Source organism: Arvicanthis niloticus, chromosome 6 (assembly GCF_011762505.2).
Source record: "Arvicanthis niloticus isolate mArvNil1 chromosome 6, mArvNil1.pat.X, whole genome shotgun sequence".
Lineage (NCBI taxonomy): Eukaryota > Metazoa > Chordata > Mammalia > Rodentia > Muridae > Arvicanthis > Arvicanthis niloticus.
The window spans coordinates 39,985,360-40,000,446 of NC_047663.1; the positions used below are offsets into that span (position 1 = coordinate 39,985,360).

Sequence of the window (15,087 nt, forward strand, 5' to 3'; positions counted from 1 at the left end):
CCGTGTCCATGGGAGCTCACCAAGCAGGTGATGCTGCAGAGGTGTGGAAGGTTCTTTCCTTCCTTTTCTTGCCTGAAATGTGTGGAGAGGAAAGAGCCTCCAGAGGCTCCATCTGATCTTTCTGCAGGCAGGGTGAAGCCACGGAACTGTCCATGGTGCTATGGCAGTAAGGACAGTCAGGTAGAGGCTCCTTTATAGGATGGACAGAGAGAAGACAGACGTGATGAGGTGGTCCCCGAGGCTGGCTTGTCTGAGCGCTCTAGCTTGAAACTCGAAGGCTCGTTTTCTCTGTGTACAATTGCTTCACAACGTGGGTGCGGGAGGAGGGAGTGAGGAGGAGGGGGTGAGCAGCTGTGGGATTGGAAAGCCTGGAGGGGAGTGTGGAGTTGAGTAAAGAGGAGGGGATGTGGCTCATGTTCAGGATGAGTTTGCCAGAGGGGGCTGAGAGGGAAGGATGGGAGCAGATCTGTTGCCGCTAGGGTTCTTATCCCAATTAGCAGACTGCTAGGTAAAACTTGGTGTAACAGGTCAGACAGCAGCTGCCAGCTCTTCCACACTGCCAGGCAAGTCTGGGGTATCAGGAACTGTGGGACCCTCCTGCATTTTGCTGTGTCTTCTTTCCCCATAGCTTCCTGGGGTAGGGGAAGGAGAGCACCAGGGACTCAGAATCTTGAGCCAAAATACAGTGACAACTTGGGGATGGCAGGTGCAGCAATCATCGAGAGAACTGGACTGTGTCGTCAGCACTTGTCTGGGGGCTCTGCCTCATTAAGACCTTCCCTCCCTTTCCCATAGTGCAGCCCTTCCCACCCCCTCTCAGGGCCACCTGCCTCTCACTCCGAGGTTCTCTTTATGCTCTAGCCAGTCTCTGCCTTCAGCCTTTGCACTTGCTTGTTGGCTGTATCTCATTCTGAAAGAGCCCAGAATGCCAGGGGCATTGCCTTTCACACCCTGTGTACTAGAGCTGTTTCCTGGGGGAGCCGTTTTGTATTATTATCCCCTTTAAACATTCCAAGGAAGAGCACAGCCAAACCTACAGCAGCATTTGCTAAAGATGAAGCCAGTCTGAGCTGGAGAAGGAAGCTACCGGCCCTTCTTAAAGGAGCAAACAGGGTCCTAAAATACGTCATGCACAAATGAGGTCTGAGGGGCCTTGGGGAGGGATGGAGAAAATGCCTCGTTCTTAGACTCTGAAACCATTGCTGTGTTCCAGCCCTTGCTTTCTAGTGCCTGGCAACGCTCAGACTCATCGCTGTACTGTGTAGCTTGAACGTGCACTCAGCTCTTCCTCTATCTGCCTGCACATGCACAGAACCCACAGATGACAGATGCAGGGGTGTCTCATAGATGCTGGACTGGGCAGCAGACCCTGAGCTGAGCCTGTAAGCATCCTCACAAGCCTCCTCATGATGGCATGGCTGACTGGTAGCTTTGCTTATACCCTAGTTCTGTTTAGAAGTAGAGGCTTGTTGACCTCAGGCTGCTTGTTTGTATTTGGTCCATCATTTGAATTGTTAGTAACCCAAGCAGCCAAAAGTCCAGTTTTAAATTCTAACCGAGGCTTCTGATCATCTGAAACATAAGGTCTATTCTTTAATTAGTGGCTCACACTGTCTGTCAATCTTAGCCAGTTCTAGACTCATCTGTTTGAATGCCCATTATTGAGCTGACCCATCTGTGTGTAACATCTCCAAGCATTGAAGAGAAGGTGTCCCTTGGTGTTCTCTTCTGTCTGCTCAGGATGTCAGAATGACACCCACTGTAGGTGATAGGATTATAATCTTCACCAATTGGTGACAGTGGTCATGCATGCTGAGCCTCTTCTGGGGATAGTACGATAGGAGACTGTCCAAGACCCAGCTCTGAGGAGTGAACCTCTGACATACCTTTGTGCTTGTTGGGTCTTGGGTGTAGGCAAGCTTTTCTTGGGCTCTCACATCCTCAATGAAACTATGCCTCTGTTGGAGAAGCCCATTTCCCAGCCTCTTCTCTCAGTCACTCTCTGAGATAGCCATCCCTCTCCAGTGGGCTTTTTTTCAAGCCCTGCTGGGAGGCTTTGACACAGTGGCTACCTTCTTTCTCTAAGCAACCATGGCTTACTTATGAGAGAATTTAAGTGTGGGGGAGGGGATGTCACAGGTGGACAGCTTTTTCTGGCTTTGGTTTTCCTATAAAGCCCAGAGAATCATCTTCAGGGTGAATGCTGTAGCACAGGCTTCCTTATTCCAAGTTCTTAGCTGCTGTGCAACGAAGTGTGTAATACCCTTTAATTAGTGAATGAGCTGTGATTCTCACAGAGTGAGCGAAGGCTGTTCACGGAGACTCAAAGTCCCCGGGAAGCCAGGTGTGGAATGCTGAGTGCCAAGTAAGCAGGCATGCACCCTGGCTATGCAGATACATTCTGAGCCTTCACTCAGGAACAGTCTGACTTCAGAGAGGTCTGTGATTTTCCTCCCTGGAACCAGAAGAAAGATTTGGTTCTGGGCCTTCTAACTCACAGAGGCTGACCCTAGTGACCCAGAGTAGAAAAGTGATGAGGTAGGAGTTGATCGGGGTTGTGACTCTGGCCTGAATCCAAGGCCAACATGGTAGGTGTGGGTTTGAAGTCTTTGCCATCCTTGTTTCTTTGTCCCCTTGTGTGCTTTCTACGTGGGCACTTGCTCATCTAACGACCTCACCCATGGTGTTGTTGGGGGAAAGAGCATTTGTGACACTATGTGAGGAAGCCTTCTGTGTCTTTGCCAGACATGTAGCTATGAGATGAGATTCTGAGCGCATGTGTGAAGGGGTTGCTACGGTCCTGCCTGCCTCCACTGTTTTCAGGGATCAGATTGATGAGGAAGGCTGCAAAGACATGGGCAGGGAGCTGGGGGGAGCACTGCTTTCTCTGCCTGGAGCACCAACTGAAAAATTCAACATCCAGAGAGGGAGCTGCTTCAAATAGAGGTCCTGTCAGGAGCTGACTACTGCTGCCAGGTGAATTCCTGCCATTTGTGATTAACATACGACAGGGCCTTATGCTGCTCCTTTGCCTAATCACACTGGCGTTCACCAGTGTTCAGGTCTGGGCATTTGAACGTGTGGCTTGTCCATCATTGTGAGTATTTATGCTTTAAATGTGAGATTTCTCAGGAAAGGCCCAGCCTTCTTTCCCCACTGAATGGATCTTACTACCCTACAACATATAACATAGAGATGGTGGAGGTTGAGACTGACAAAGGTTGTGTCTTTGGGTCTCTTTGACAAGGGCACATGGGTCTCTAATCTAGTGTAAGTACATCTCACTACACAGGAGTGTGCGTCTGGAGGACGTGGACTTTGGGAAACCATCTGAACTGGGATTCCAACTCTGTGGGATGTGTGCGGTGCGGACTAGTATCTAGTTTGCTTAGCTCCAGTTTTCCCATCTCTGAAGTAGGACCAGTAACACCCAAGACTCAGCTGGAGGAGTAGCTTGCTCTGAGAAGAATTGCTAACTAAACTTGATCTCTACTCTGGTTCTTTGGACTTCACACTTCCTAATCTTCCACCATGGCTGCAACTTCAGAGCGCAGCGCAGGTGCCTGCTATGTTCTCTGTGTCTCTGATGTCTTCAGGGCTTTTCCTGTTGCTGGGTTCCCTAATGTTGAAGAGCACACACCTTGCTATGGATCCCAATAGGGGCTGGGTAATCTCTGCACCATGGGTATAGCTTTCCTCACTGTGCCATATTTGTGTCTGTCTATCAAGCAGAACCTATGGTGCAGCAATAATCCAAGTAGACCAGGCCTGTGCTATCACAGTCTATTTCTATCCCAGCTTATCCGAGGCTAGTCTCAGAACAGATTTGTCAAATATTATGTCAAGTAGAGGGCGGGTCTTCCCAACCCTGCCAATAGCAAGCAGAGCCTCACTGGGTAAGTAGTTGCTGTCTGTCCCTGAATTTACTCATCATCCTAGCTCATGGGCCTTTCTCACTCTCTGTCGTCTGTGCCCTAGCTTCTTGTCTCTTTCAGTGCTATTTTATCTTTAAAGTCCAGTGTTGTCGTGATTGCAGCTGTCTCCCTCCACAGTACCGACATTCAAAATTTTCTCTTCCTCTTCTGTCTTCTAAGCATCACATAGTTTACCTTCCTTCTGTGCAGGCATGACATGATGCTTTTCCTTCTGAGCTAAGCATGAAATGTTGCCACTAAAAAGGATCTTGGAGATAAATGAATTCAGCTCTTATGTTTTAAACCACTGATAGATTTAAAATGTGTTTTCAAATTGACAGGAAAAAATGTAGATACTATAGATACTATGATGTGTAACATGATTATATATATGTGTGAATATATATACATATATTTATATATTCTACTTAAACATATAAATGGTTGTATTAAGTACATGCATTACCATGTATGCTTATCTCTTGTGTAGGTGTGTGTATTACATTGAGAACACATGAAATCTACAATCATTTTAATTTTCAAGTATAGGTATATTGTTATTAATTGTATCACAGTGTCAATAAATCTCTTGCACTTACTTCTTCTGAATTTTTTTTGTCCTTTGATCAGCATATCTTTAGTATTTCTACTCTCCCATCTCAGTATCTGATTTCTATTGTCTTACTATGTGCCTTTAAGTTTAATATCTTTAAACAATTCCAAACATAGGGCTAGAGAGATTGTTCAGTGGTTAAGAGCACTGGCTGATCTTCCAAAGGACCCAGATTCTACTCCTAGCATCTATATGATGGTTGTAACCATCTGTAACTCCAGTTCCAGGGAATCTGATGCCTTCTTCTGGCCTCTGTAGGTAGCAGGCAAACATGTGGTGGTGCACAGACATATACATTCAGGCAAAACACTAAGACACATCACAAAGGAGATCAGATACTCGGGAGTTCCAGGTCATGCTCAACTACACATTGTGTTTGAGGCCAGCCTTAGCTACATGCAACAACAACTCCTCCTGCCAATATTTCCATTCATCTACATATTCTGAAGACCTAGAACTTCTTAGCACATAGATCTCAAACTATGTCCCCAGAGTCTATGTTAAATAGATTTAAAGCTATGGATGTAAAGTGACTAGCTAATATGAGGCAGAATGCACATCTTTCAGCCTCTCTTGCACATGTACTTGGAATTTTGGTCAATCTGGGAAAGCCCTTACATTTCTTGGTTATAAAAGCAATCCATGGTCACTAGAGAAAAATGAGAAACGAGGTGCAGGGGGAGAAAGGAATGGAAATTGCGCCCCCAAATAACCTTCTTATATAGCCACATGTAATATTTTGGTATTTTGAGGGCACCACATAATTTGTATGAATTCATGTTTTACTGGGCTGGCATCATGCATGGTACAACTTATCTTGGTCCCACTGTGTGTTTGCTAGGATATACTAGAGATCTATTCTTGCATGCCTGAATGAAACCCACCCTTGATCCTTAGTGAGGCCCAATTTTGGTGCTCCTTATACAATTGTCTACACTGCAGTCCCCAGCTCACTGGTGTAAGACCTGATTCTCTGCCACCTGTGCAGAGAACCTTGTTGGACTTTACGTCAAAACAACCTAACGTAGCAGTAATGTAAATTAGATGAGCTCACATATTCTTAGGAGGCTCAGCACCTGTGAGCCTTTGCCGTGGTCTAGAGAGCCAAGCTTTGCTGTGCTGGTCATGGGGTTTCAATGATGCCAGCCTCTGGCTACCATATTCTGGTTTGTAGACTGGTAGGCTTTGAGCTGTCTGGGAGTATAGATTCGGGGGCATGTTGCATCTGTGCTGTTGTGCTGATGGGGTGAGGCTGTGATTGGGAGCTGTTAGGATGACTCATACTGTCTCCTTGGAGAGAAAAGCTGCACAGCTCTGAGCTAAAATTTCTTGGGAATTTTTTTTTATCCCCCAGAACGGTTGACCAAGGGGGGTCTTGACAGTGGATAAAGAGCTTGCTCTGTAACTATGAGGACTGGAGTTCAAATCTCTAGAATGCACATAAAAATCCAGGTGGGTATAGGGGTTTTCTTGGAATTTCCAAACCCAGTAGGTGAGACAGAGGATCTCTAAGCTGGCTAACTAGACTAGCCATATCAGTGAGCTCTAGGATCAATTGAGAGACCCTGACCCAATGACTAAGATGGAGAGAGATTAAGAAAGCCTCACAACATCAACTATGGGCCTCCATATGCACTCACATCCATGAAAAGTTTAGCTGCATGCACATATGTGTACACACACATGCATACAGATATTACACAAACATTTGTGTGTGAGAGAGAGACAGAGAGAGACAGAGAGAGACAGAGAGAGAAACAGAGACAGAGAGAAAGCTTGCTGGGAGCTTGATTGCTTAGAAACTTACCAGTCTTCTGGTTCTATAGAAAATATTTCCTTCAATGAAGACTTGGACTCTAAAACATTGTCTATACAGTGAACCTAGTTTGCTGCTAATTTCCATAGGTGGGGCTGTGATGGGATCCCACACACACACTACGACCACCCTAAATCTAAAACCCAACTCCCCAAAGGTTTAATCAGCAGCTTTTAGCACCAGGCTTGCTGCTGGAGGCAGTGCTTCCTAAATCAGTTCACACTTCAAAGTAGCAGGCTTCTTATCCCTTACAAAGGACCAAAAACATGCCGCTCAAGTCGGGCTTTGTGCTTTCTCAGTTTTGTCTGTTCATGGTTGAAGGGGTTAGGTTGAAATGTCAAGCACGGGCAGCCAGGACACCTGACCTATGCTCTATCATAATCTAAAACGAGTAGGCTATGTGTCTTGTGCACACTTGAAGTCTTATATATTACACCTCTACATGAATTTATCTTCAAACCATCACTTTTGGGTTAGGCTTGTGGTTGCCAGACAGCAGCTGTGGCCAACAAGCAAACATACAACACATTAATTATTTGGTAAATCTGAAGTTTCTGGGGAAAGCCCATGTATGAAGTTAGGCTTTCCCAGAGGACGGAAGCCCCTGAGGCAACATTTTCTAGGAAAGTAAATGCTATAGGAAAGAAAAGAAAAATGAGCCTCTGATATCCCCAGTTTCCCCATCTGTAGAATGAGTGGAATGAACTAGACAGTTTCCAAGGACAACACTTTGTCCCACATTTGCTTTACTAAAACTAAAACCTCCACTTACATTGAGACTAGGGGAAGGAGCTGATGTTACTTCTTAACCCAGTATGCTTAGCTATTTATTGGTTTGCTTTTATTTAAGCCTATGCAATAGAAACAGAAGTGCACATCTGTGCAGAGCTGTTGTGGTGGGAGCAGGGAGGCACAGAACCTCGCTCTCAGGATCCCAACCAGGAGCCCCGTGTGTCTGTCTGTAGATCTACGCCCCTCCTGCCCCACCTGACTGGAGGTTTCTATTCATATTAGCACATCAGGTGTGAGCCTGGGTCTGCTCTGAGTCTTACAGGTATGGACCAGCAAGAGTATCTCTGGGAGATGTTAAAGGCAGTCCGCAGAGATTCCCTAGACAGCTGTTGTGGGCATAGCATCTATTCACAGATCACTGTGCCTTTCTTAGGTGACTTGTTAGAAGCTTCCCCAACACCTGGAGGATACTGTGATGAGTTCAAAATACTCAGACACAGATATCTTGCCTTTATGTGGACCAATGATGTAATTTACACTTCCTGGGGGTCATGTTGAGCATCTAGGCGGACACTTTACGTTCCCCACTCCTGTGACTCTCCACTCCAGAGGCTTTTTCTGAGAGTACTCACTCAGTAAATCACCCACTCAAGACCTCATCTCTCCCTCACTTTTTTGTTTCTCCATCTGTCTGGCGAGATGGAGTCTGGTCTCAAGTATGGCTTAGAAAGAAAGATGCCTGCACTAAGCGTGCTTTAAATCCTAGGCTTTCTAGACCTGTATCTTCAACTTGGGACCTATGATGGTTTCCAAGAGCCATTTTTCAAAACTGAATCATCTCTTGGGTTGAGCTTGACTCTTTCAGACTCTGCTGGTTCTTGACCCTCTTGGGGTGGGCAGGTATGGTTTGCCCAGCAACAGTTCTTCCTAAGGAGCTGAGCTGTCTTTGTTCTGCCAGCTGCTGTCTATCCATAAGCTGTTTTCATTCTAGTGCACACCTTCCCTGGCACCTGTGTTATCATTTTCCAGATCTCATGGTTCCTGCTGAAAGCCCTTCCCAGCCTTCCCTGATATATCTCCTTGAATGTTCCTCTACCTGACTTCAAGGAGGAAGCTACCCCGCTTTGATGCTGGCAGTGGGTTGAGCCCATCTCTGAAGCGAGAGGCGGTAAGGGATGGATGCTAAGCAGGGTGATGCTACTCATATATCACAGAAACCACAAGTGATGGAGGAGTGTATGAAAAGCTCCTACTGTTCAGGCTGAAATGGGAAGCCGGTAACTCAAGGGCAATGGTATTGCTGTCTCCAAACACTTAGAAAACAATCAGAAAATGGAAGCAGGACCTTCTCCAAGAGAGGCCAGAGGACAGAACTGGAGTTGCTGGGCAGAGGGTGGGAGTTCAGAGAGGTGGCTGCCAGCTGATTGGAAAGGCTTATCATGGGAGTTTAGAGCACTCTAACTCTGCCTGTGCCTGCTCCCTAGGTCTAACCAAAGCCAAGGAATCACCTCTAGGCAAGGATTGATGTCCCGTAAAGAGTTAGATTAATGACATCTGAGGTTACTTCCAGCTGGGAGAGTGTTTGATTTTTTTCCTTCCTGAATAGATAGTTGAGGTTGGGGGTTAAAAAGCCATTGATGGAGGACATTGGAAAGAAGTGCTGACGGGTGGAACTAGCAACTCAGATTACAGATCCACCCACTGTCCAATACCATGAAGCTTTGAAGTTAAATGCTTCTGATGGATGCCAGGAAGAATGGTGCCTTTAGAGATAAAAGAGTGGATCCAGGAAGAACACGGGAAGAGTGGGGTGCTGGAAGCCAGCCATTGTAGTGGCGATTAATGGTCTGGCCATTCCAAAATATATATGCATGGCTTATTGAGAGGCAAATCCTAGAGTTCATCATAGATTCTGGAAGCTAGCTCCCAGCCTACAGAGACAGCCTTAGGTTATGCTTGAGCATGGTCTAGTTCCACACTGAGGCCTGGGGAGACTGGGAAGCTTATGGTTTAGACACAATCCTGGGGTTTACGATGATGCTAGGAACATCCTCAGCTATAGAATCTGAGAAGGAGGCTGGGAGAATACTCTGCCCAGGAACACTGGTGACAGACACCCAAGGGATATCCAGGATGAGGAAGCACGGTAAACATTAGAGGGCCACGGGACTCTGGCACCCGAGACAGTAACACAAAGGGAGCATTGCAGCCTCTAATCATGTTAACAGTGGGCAGAGCCAGATATGTTCACATGGGTGTGACTTTTGTGTGAATCATTTAGCCCTTCCAGCCTTCTGTTTCCTCATCTATTGAATAATAGCATCTCAATACTGATGCTTCACAGGCATGTTCATAGTGACCACACGAAATAAGTGTAAGACTTACATTGGTCTGGAACTGAATATCTGCTTTATTAATTATTTCTGCTTTGACCCAGGGTCTCATGTAGCCTAGGCCTGCTCCAGTTTTCTATGTAGCTGAATATGATCTTGAGCTTATCATCTTCCTGTCACTACTTATGAGTGCTGGGATTAACAGCATGGGTCACCAAACCCAGTTTACAAGGTGCTAGGGATGGAACCCTCAACGTTCTGCATGCTAGGCCAGCCTTCTACCCACTGAGCTGCATCCAGCCCTGAGGCTGTTCACTTTGTTATCTCCTAACTCAGTGGGTGATAGTGACAGGTGATCCAGGGACAGAAGGGTTTGTTTTAAAATCTATATTGACAACGTAGCATTAGGAGTTCTCAAGAGAGGTTGGGGGTAAGTCCATGAACAAGCCAAGCTACTGCTGTGGTTAAGCACAGGCTAACGCAAATGATAGACCATGTCCAAACTGAATTTCTTCCAGTGGTCCCGCACCGCGTAATTTATAAAATATACAAGTGAATGCTGGTACTCTCTGAGCATCCCAGACACTCTTGTCCACAGTTTACATGGAAAAAAAAAAAAGCTTGTCTAGTTTTCCCAACAGTTCCATGGAATACACAGCAACGTTCTATTTGTTTAGCGAGGGAAGGAATGAAGCTTAAAATTCCTGTCCTGTACTTAGATAGAAATGAGTGTAAGTGGGATTTGAGTAGTCTTGCTCCAGATCCCTGATGCTCTAAAAGACCCTCTGAAGTGCCCTAGCTTGGTTATCTGTAACCAGTGCTCCCAGGTAGGGGATATTGCTTGTCAGTCTAGCCTCCTCCTCAGCTCCTATAACTGAGGATGTCCCTAGCACCTTAAACCAATAATTGTGTCTAAGCCATAAAGTTCCCAGTCAGTCCAGTCCTCAATGTCTAAAACTGCGGGTCATGAGTTTGCATGTGAGTGCCACGGACAATTGGGCAGCCATAAAAGATTCGGCACACCCAATGACCGAAAGTTAATTTGCAGTCAAATGTGTGATGAAACTGGAGTGTTTCTGGCAGTGCTGAGCAGTGTTGCATGCCACAGCTTCACTGCAGCTCTGGTGCAGTGCATTTGACATCACGCTGTGCATGGCCAGTGAACACTGCAGGAGGCACCTCTGCTTGGATTTCACACCAGGCTACGAACTATACATACATACAAAGTTGTTTCTGCTCTTACAAATACGTGGTGGTTTAATCATAGAAAACAATGACTTAGTAATTTCCCCTCATCATTCCTCAACATGTAAGTGTCAAATTTGTTTCTCTTTGGATTCCTTTGTGTTACAATGTTCATGTTTGATGTTACAATTTCTGTTTTGAGTTACTGACACAAGTTTCATAAAGAAACACCATTAAATGATTTTTAGCTTTGGATTAGGACAGGATTTCCAACAACTTCTGAAATGGCTTTAAACTTCTGCCACGTTTTGCTAGACATTCAAGCAAAGCAGTATTCTCGGTGTTGATGATTATAAAATCATAACATCATCCATCAGCTCTGAAAAATGTCGAGGATGCTCTGTGTCCCACAGTAGCAAATATTCAGCCAAGATTTAATTCTATCTGTAAAAATAAACAAATGCATCCATCTCGTGAATATGATAATTTGCATACATTTTTTAAAATGGAAATTTATATGCATATTAATTAAGGAATTAATATCCTATTTTCTGTTTATGGGTGTTTGCCTTTATGTATGTCTGTGTGCCACATGCGTGTAGAGACCATGGAGGGAAGACGAGGGTGATGGATCCTCTGGGAATGAGCCTACAGATGTTTGTGGGCTGCCCTATGAACACTGAACCTGGAATCCTCTAGAAGAGCAACCATTGCTCTTAACCACCAGGCCATCTATCTAGCCTTCAAATAATTGCTTTAAAACCAATTTCTTTATACTATTTATGAGTAAATATTTGATTAGCATACCTATTTTGCATACCTATATATCTCTACTTGTGTAAAAATTGTGATAGGACTAGAGTAAGTTTAAGGAATCTGTGTCTTATGAGAAGCTATCTGGTCTCCCTGACTGTGGAAGATGCAGTGTTGTGTCTGTTTAAGGCCTCTCAGACAGAAAGAAGCCTTGAAGATTAGAGCTCCTGTTTGATGGTTGCTTTTGAGCCTCCTCTGGTAAGGCACTGTGCTTCCTGGCTTCCTGTGCTACATTGAGACCAATGACAGCAGATCATTCTCACCACCATGTTTTCAGGCCAGAGCTTAAGGAGTTAAAATTTAGGCTTACTGTGCTCCACTTTTTAGTGTCCTCCTTGCCTTGGCATCTGGCATTGGAAGTAGCTGGTACTGAAGCCTAGAAAAGGAACCGAGTTGGAAGGGTGTCCCAGCTGTGAAGCTCAGTCATCCACAGAGCCCTCTGGTTCCTATAGCATCTCTTATCTTTAAGTTAATGGAGAAGACTGAGGCAGCCTTAATGCTCTGTGGCTGAGACCCAGTGAGAGGTCTGGGATTTCAAGATAGCCTCCCAGCTTTCCATTACTACTCTCTGGCTCCAGTTCCAGCCTTAGAGTAAGAGCAGCATGCACCATGAGAAGATGCTGCTTCCGAAAGTGGCTTTCCTCTGATGAATGTGTGGGTCACCCGAGGTGGGTGGCATTGCCTCGTCTGTGCAGCTGCTGTCACCAGGAACACAGCTGGGAGCTATGTGTGCACTCTGTAGCTTGCACTTCCCCCTTTCAGGGCAAGAAGGGAACTGAATCTTGGAGCTGTAAGTTTTGCACATCACAAGCACCGGAATTCTGGGAGCTGGGCACAGGCCTGGATTGCTTCCGATCTTCCACCTGCCCTGTTCTCTGTGTGGGCTTTTGATCTCTCCTATCCAAAAATGCACAGGGAGAGGCACTGCCTCTCCATCAGTGACTAGATTTTAAATGTCCAGTCCGAGTATGTTCAAGCGATCATATTTGCAGGTAGCAGAGAGGGCCTAGAGCGACACTAACAGTTCATAAAAATATTTGGATAACTTTAGGATTCAACACTACGATTGCGTATTACCCGGGTGAACTTGAGCAAGTGATTTAATTAGAGTTCGTGAGAATGGGACAATATGAACGCTGTAGCATAATTGGTCTCAACCTGCAGGAGTTTCTTCTTGCTTTTTCCTGGCTCGACATCTCCACCTACACAAAGGCTCTGCCTTCTACTATGGAGCTGTGCATTTCTGACTCTGCTTTGCTTTATTTTGTTTTTACTTTTTATCCAGAGGGTTTCCCTTGGGATTCTTCGCCCTTGTTCTCTGATGGCCTCCTTCTGCCTCTGGCCTTGGTAATTGAAGCTCCTCTCTCTGGATTAGAAATGGCTCGGTAGGGAACCTATCACCCTCACTGCCTTGCTTTCTTTTGTAATGCTGTGATAAAATATTCTGACAAAAGCTGCTTACAGGAGCTAGAGCCCACGCTGGCTCACAGTTCAAAGTACAGTACCTCATGGCAGGGCAGTGAAGACAGCTGGAGCCTGAAGCATGACATCCACAGTCAATAATGCTGCGGGTCACTTCGTTCTCTATTTATATAGTCAAGATCCCAGCCAGGGAGTGGTGCCGCTCACAGTGGACAGATTTTCTCACCTCGATTAATGCAATCAAGATAACTCTCATAGGCCACAGGCATTGCCTGTCTCCCAAGTAATTCTGGATTCTGTCAAGTTGACTCCCACTAGCCATCATGCTCGAAATGGAACTTAAGGAACCCCAGCTTCTCACTTTCTCCCTCATGGTCCTGAGTGATGCCCACCCCCTCTTTTCTCAGAAAGGGTGACAGGTTGCTGATGGAAGAGACACAGCTTCAAAGGGAACAAGCAGCTGTGTCTTCCAGAGTTTGGGCCAAGGCTGACTCTGCCTTCCTGGCAGAATGAGTTTTCTAGAAGAACACCTTCTGTCCCCTGGGCCTGTTAGCTATTTCAGGGACATTTTAAGTGGCCATTAACAAAATGTTGAATTATGGCTGCAGACCTCTGGGAGTCAAGTGACATTCACATGAATCAGAAGTGAGAGCTGAGCAGTCAAGGCAACCACAACGGGCCAGGATTAAACAGCCAGGGGCCATTGTTCTCTACATAGCTAAGAGGCAAGAAGTTCACTCCTTAGAGCCCATACAATAGCACACTTTAGGGCATAGGTGTGCTACTACGGGGCAAACATACTCTTCTGGTTTTCAGACGGGAACATTTCAGCCTTATCTACTGAAAAAGAAGCAATGATCAGGATATACATGCAATCTCCCAGCTGATCTAAGAAGTCTGATGCATTGATTCACTGGCTCAGCAAACACCTACTGAATGTTCTGGGCATTGTGCTAGGCTCAGGAGAATATGAAATGAATAATACCCTGTGCAGGAATTCCAGGGGCTCCCCACCGAGTGAAGGAGGCTGAGCAGTAAACAAATATATGGATTTACACCAAGTAACCAAAAACAGAAGGTCCGGGGGCAACACAAACAGTCCAAGCTCTACAACTCTCAAGAAGAGATTGTTACATTAATTTTTCTCCTTGTATTCCGTTCCTTTACAAACTCTTGTAACAATTGTGATCATAAACATTGCAAAACTCCCATAAAGAACTCCCATGTGTCTTTTACCCAGAAGTCTCAGTGGTGGTTCAACCAAGTTCTTCATGCCTAAAGCATCTCACTCCGGGTCCCTCATCATAACCAGCTGTCAACTGCCTTTCCTGTATCATTGTGGAAACATGACCTTAACATGCTTTGCAATTCAGAGTCACTGGTTTTGTATCATAATCTTCAGCCTGTGTTTCTTCAGTGTTTCCTCTAGTTTAGACTTAGGTTAAAATTTTATTTGATTTTATTATTTTTTTGGTGCTAGATGGTGAAGCCAACTGTCTCACACACAGCGGGAGTGCTGAGCAGCCTCCACAGCCCCCCAGGTTAGGTAGCTGGGGCTGAGATTTCAGGGAGACAACACTGAATTCTTTTGCATCTTGTCTGGGGTCACATGCCTTTGAATTGTCCCAAACCTGGCAGCATGAACTTTTGATGAAGATGAGACGTCCCAGGAGATGCTCTGAGACAGGTAGACCTCAATTCTTTCTTTTTCACTCTCTGGTCATCATCTGTCAAGTTTTCTTGCCTGAATTATTGCAGTGATCCCTGCCAGATGCTGGCTTTCTGATCCAACCATCCCATGTGTGTTTATTAGTTGGCTTTCTGAAGTAAGAGTGCTCTCTCTCCCCTTTCCATTCATTTCTTCATATCAGTGTAGACTCTTAGGCTGGCTTCTGTTCCATTCACAGACGTACTCTCCTTACATAATTACTTATTTGGAAACACATTTCCTTATATTTGGAAAGCCTATCCCACTGACTTCTGTAACCTTCTGCTGTTTGGCAGAGTTCTCTGAGCATAGAGTTTCTGGCCCAGCCTGATGTTGTGTTCATCCTTTTTTTTCTTCAGTCTGTGATCAGACATTGTCTTCAGCAAACTCAGGCTCTGGTCAGAGGAATACTATTTAGAACCAGGTTCTGGGAACCAGCTGTGCTCATGGCCATCTAGGGGGGGTTCCTGCTCCTCTGGTCCAGTTGGCAGAATTCGGACATTTACATATTCATTGACATCTGGGTCCTAAACCTTGGCTTTCAGGGAACT

General features: G+C 45.5%; 1 protein-coding gene across 1 annotated transcript in view; it reads left to right on the plus strand.

Moving 5' to 3' along the window:
* The window catches only part of Asic2 (acid sensing ion channel subunit 2), a 1,035,978-nt gene that overhangs the window by 1,288 nt on the left and 1,019,603 nt on the right, over positions 1-15,087 (plus strand). The window lies entirely within an intron of this gene.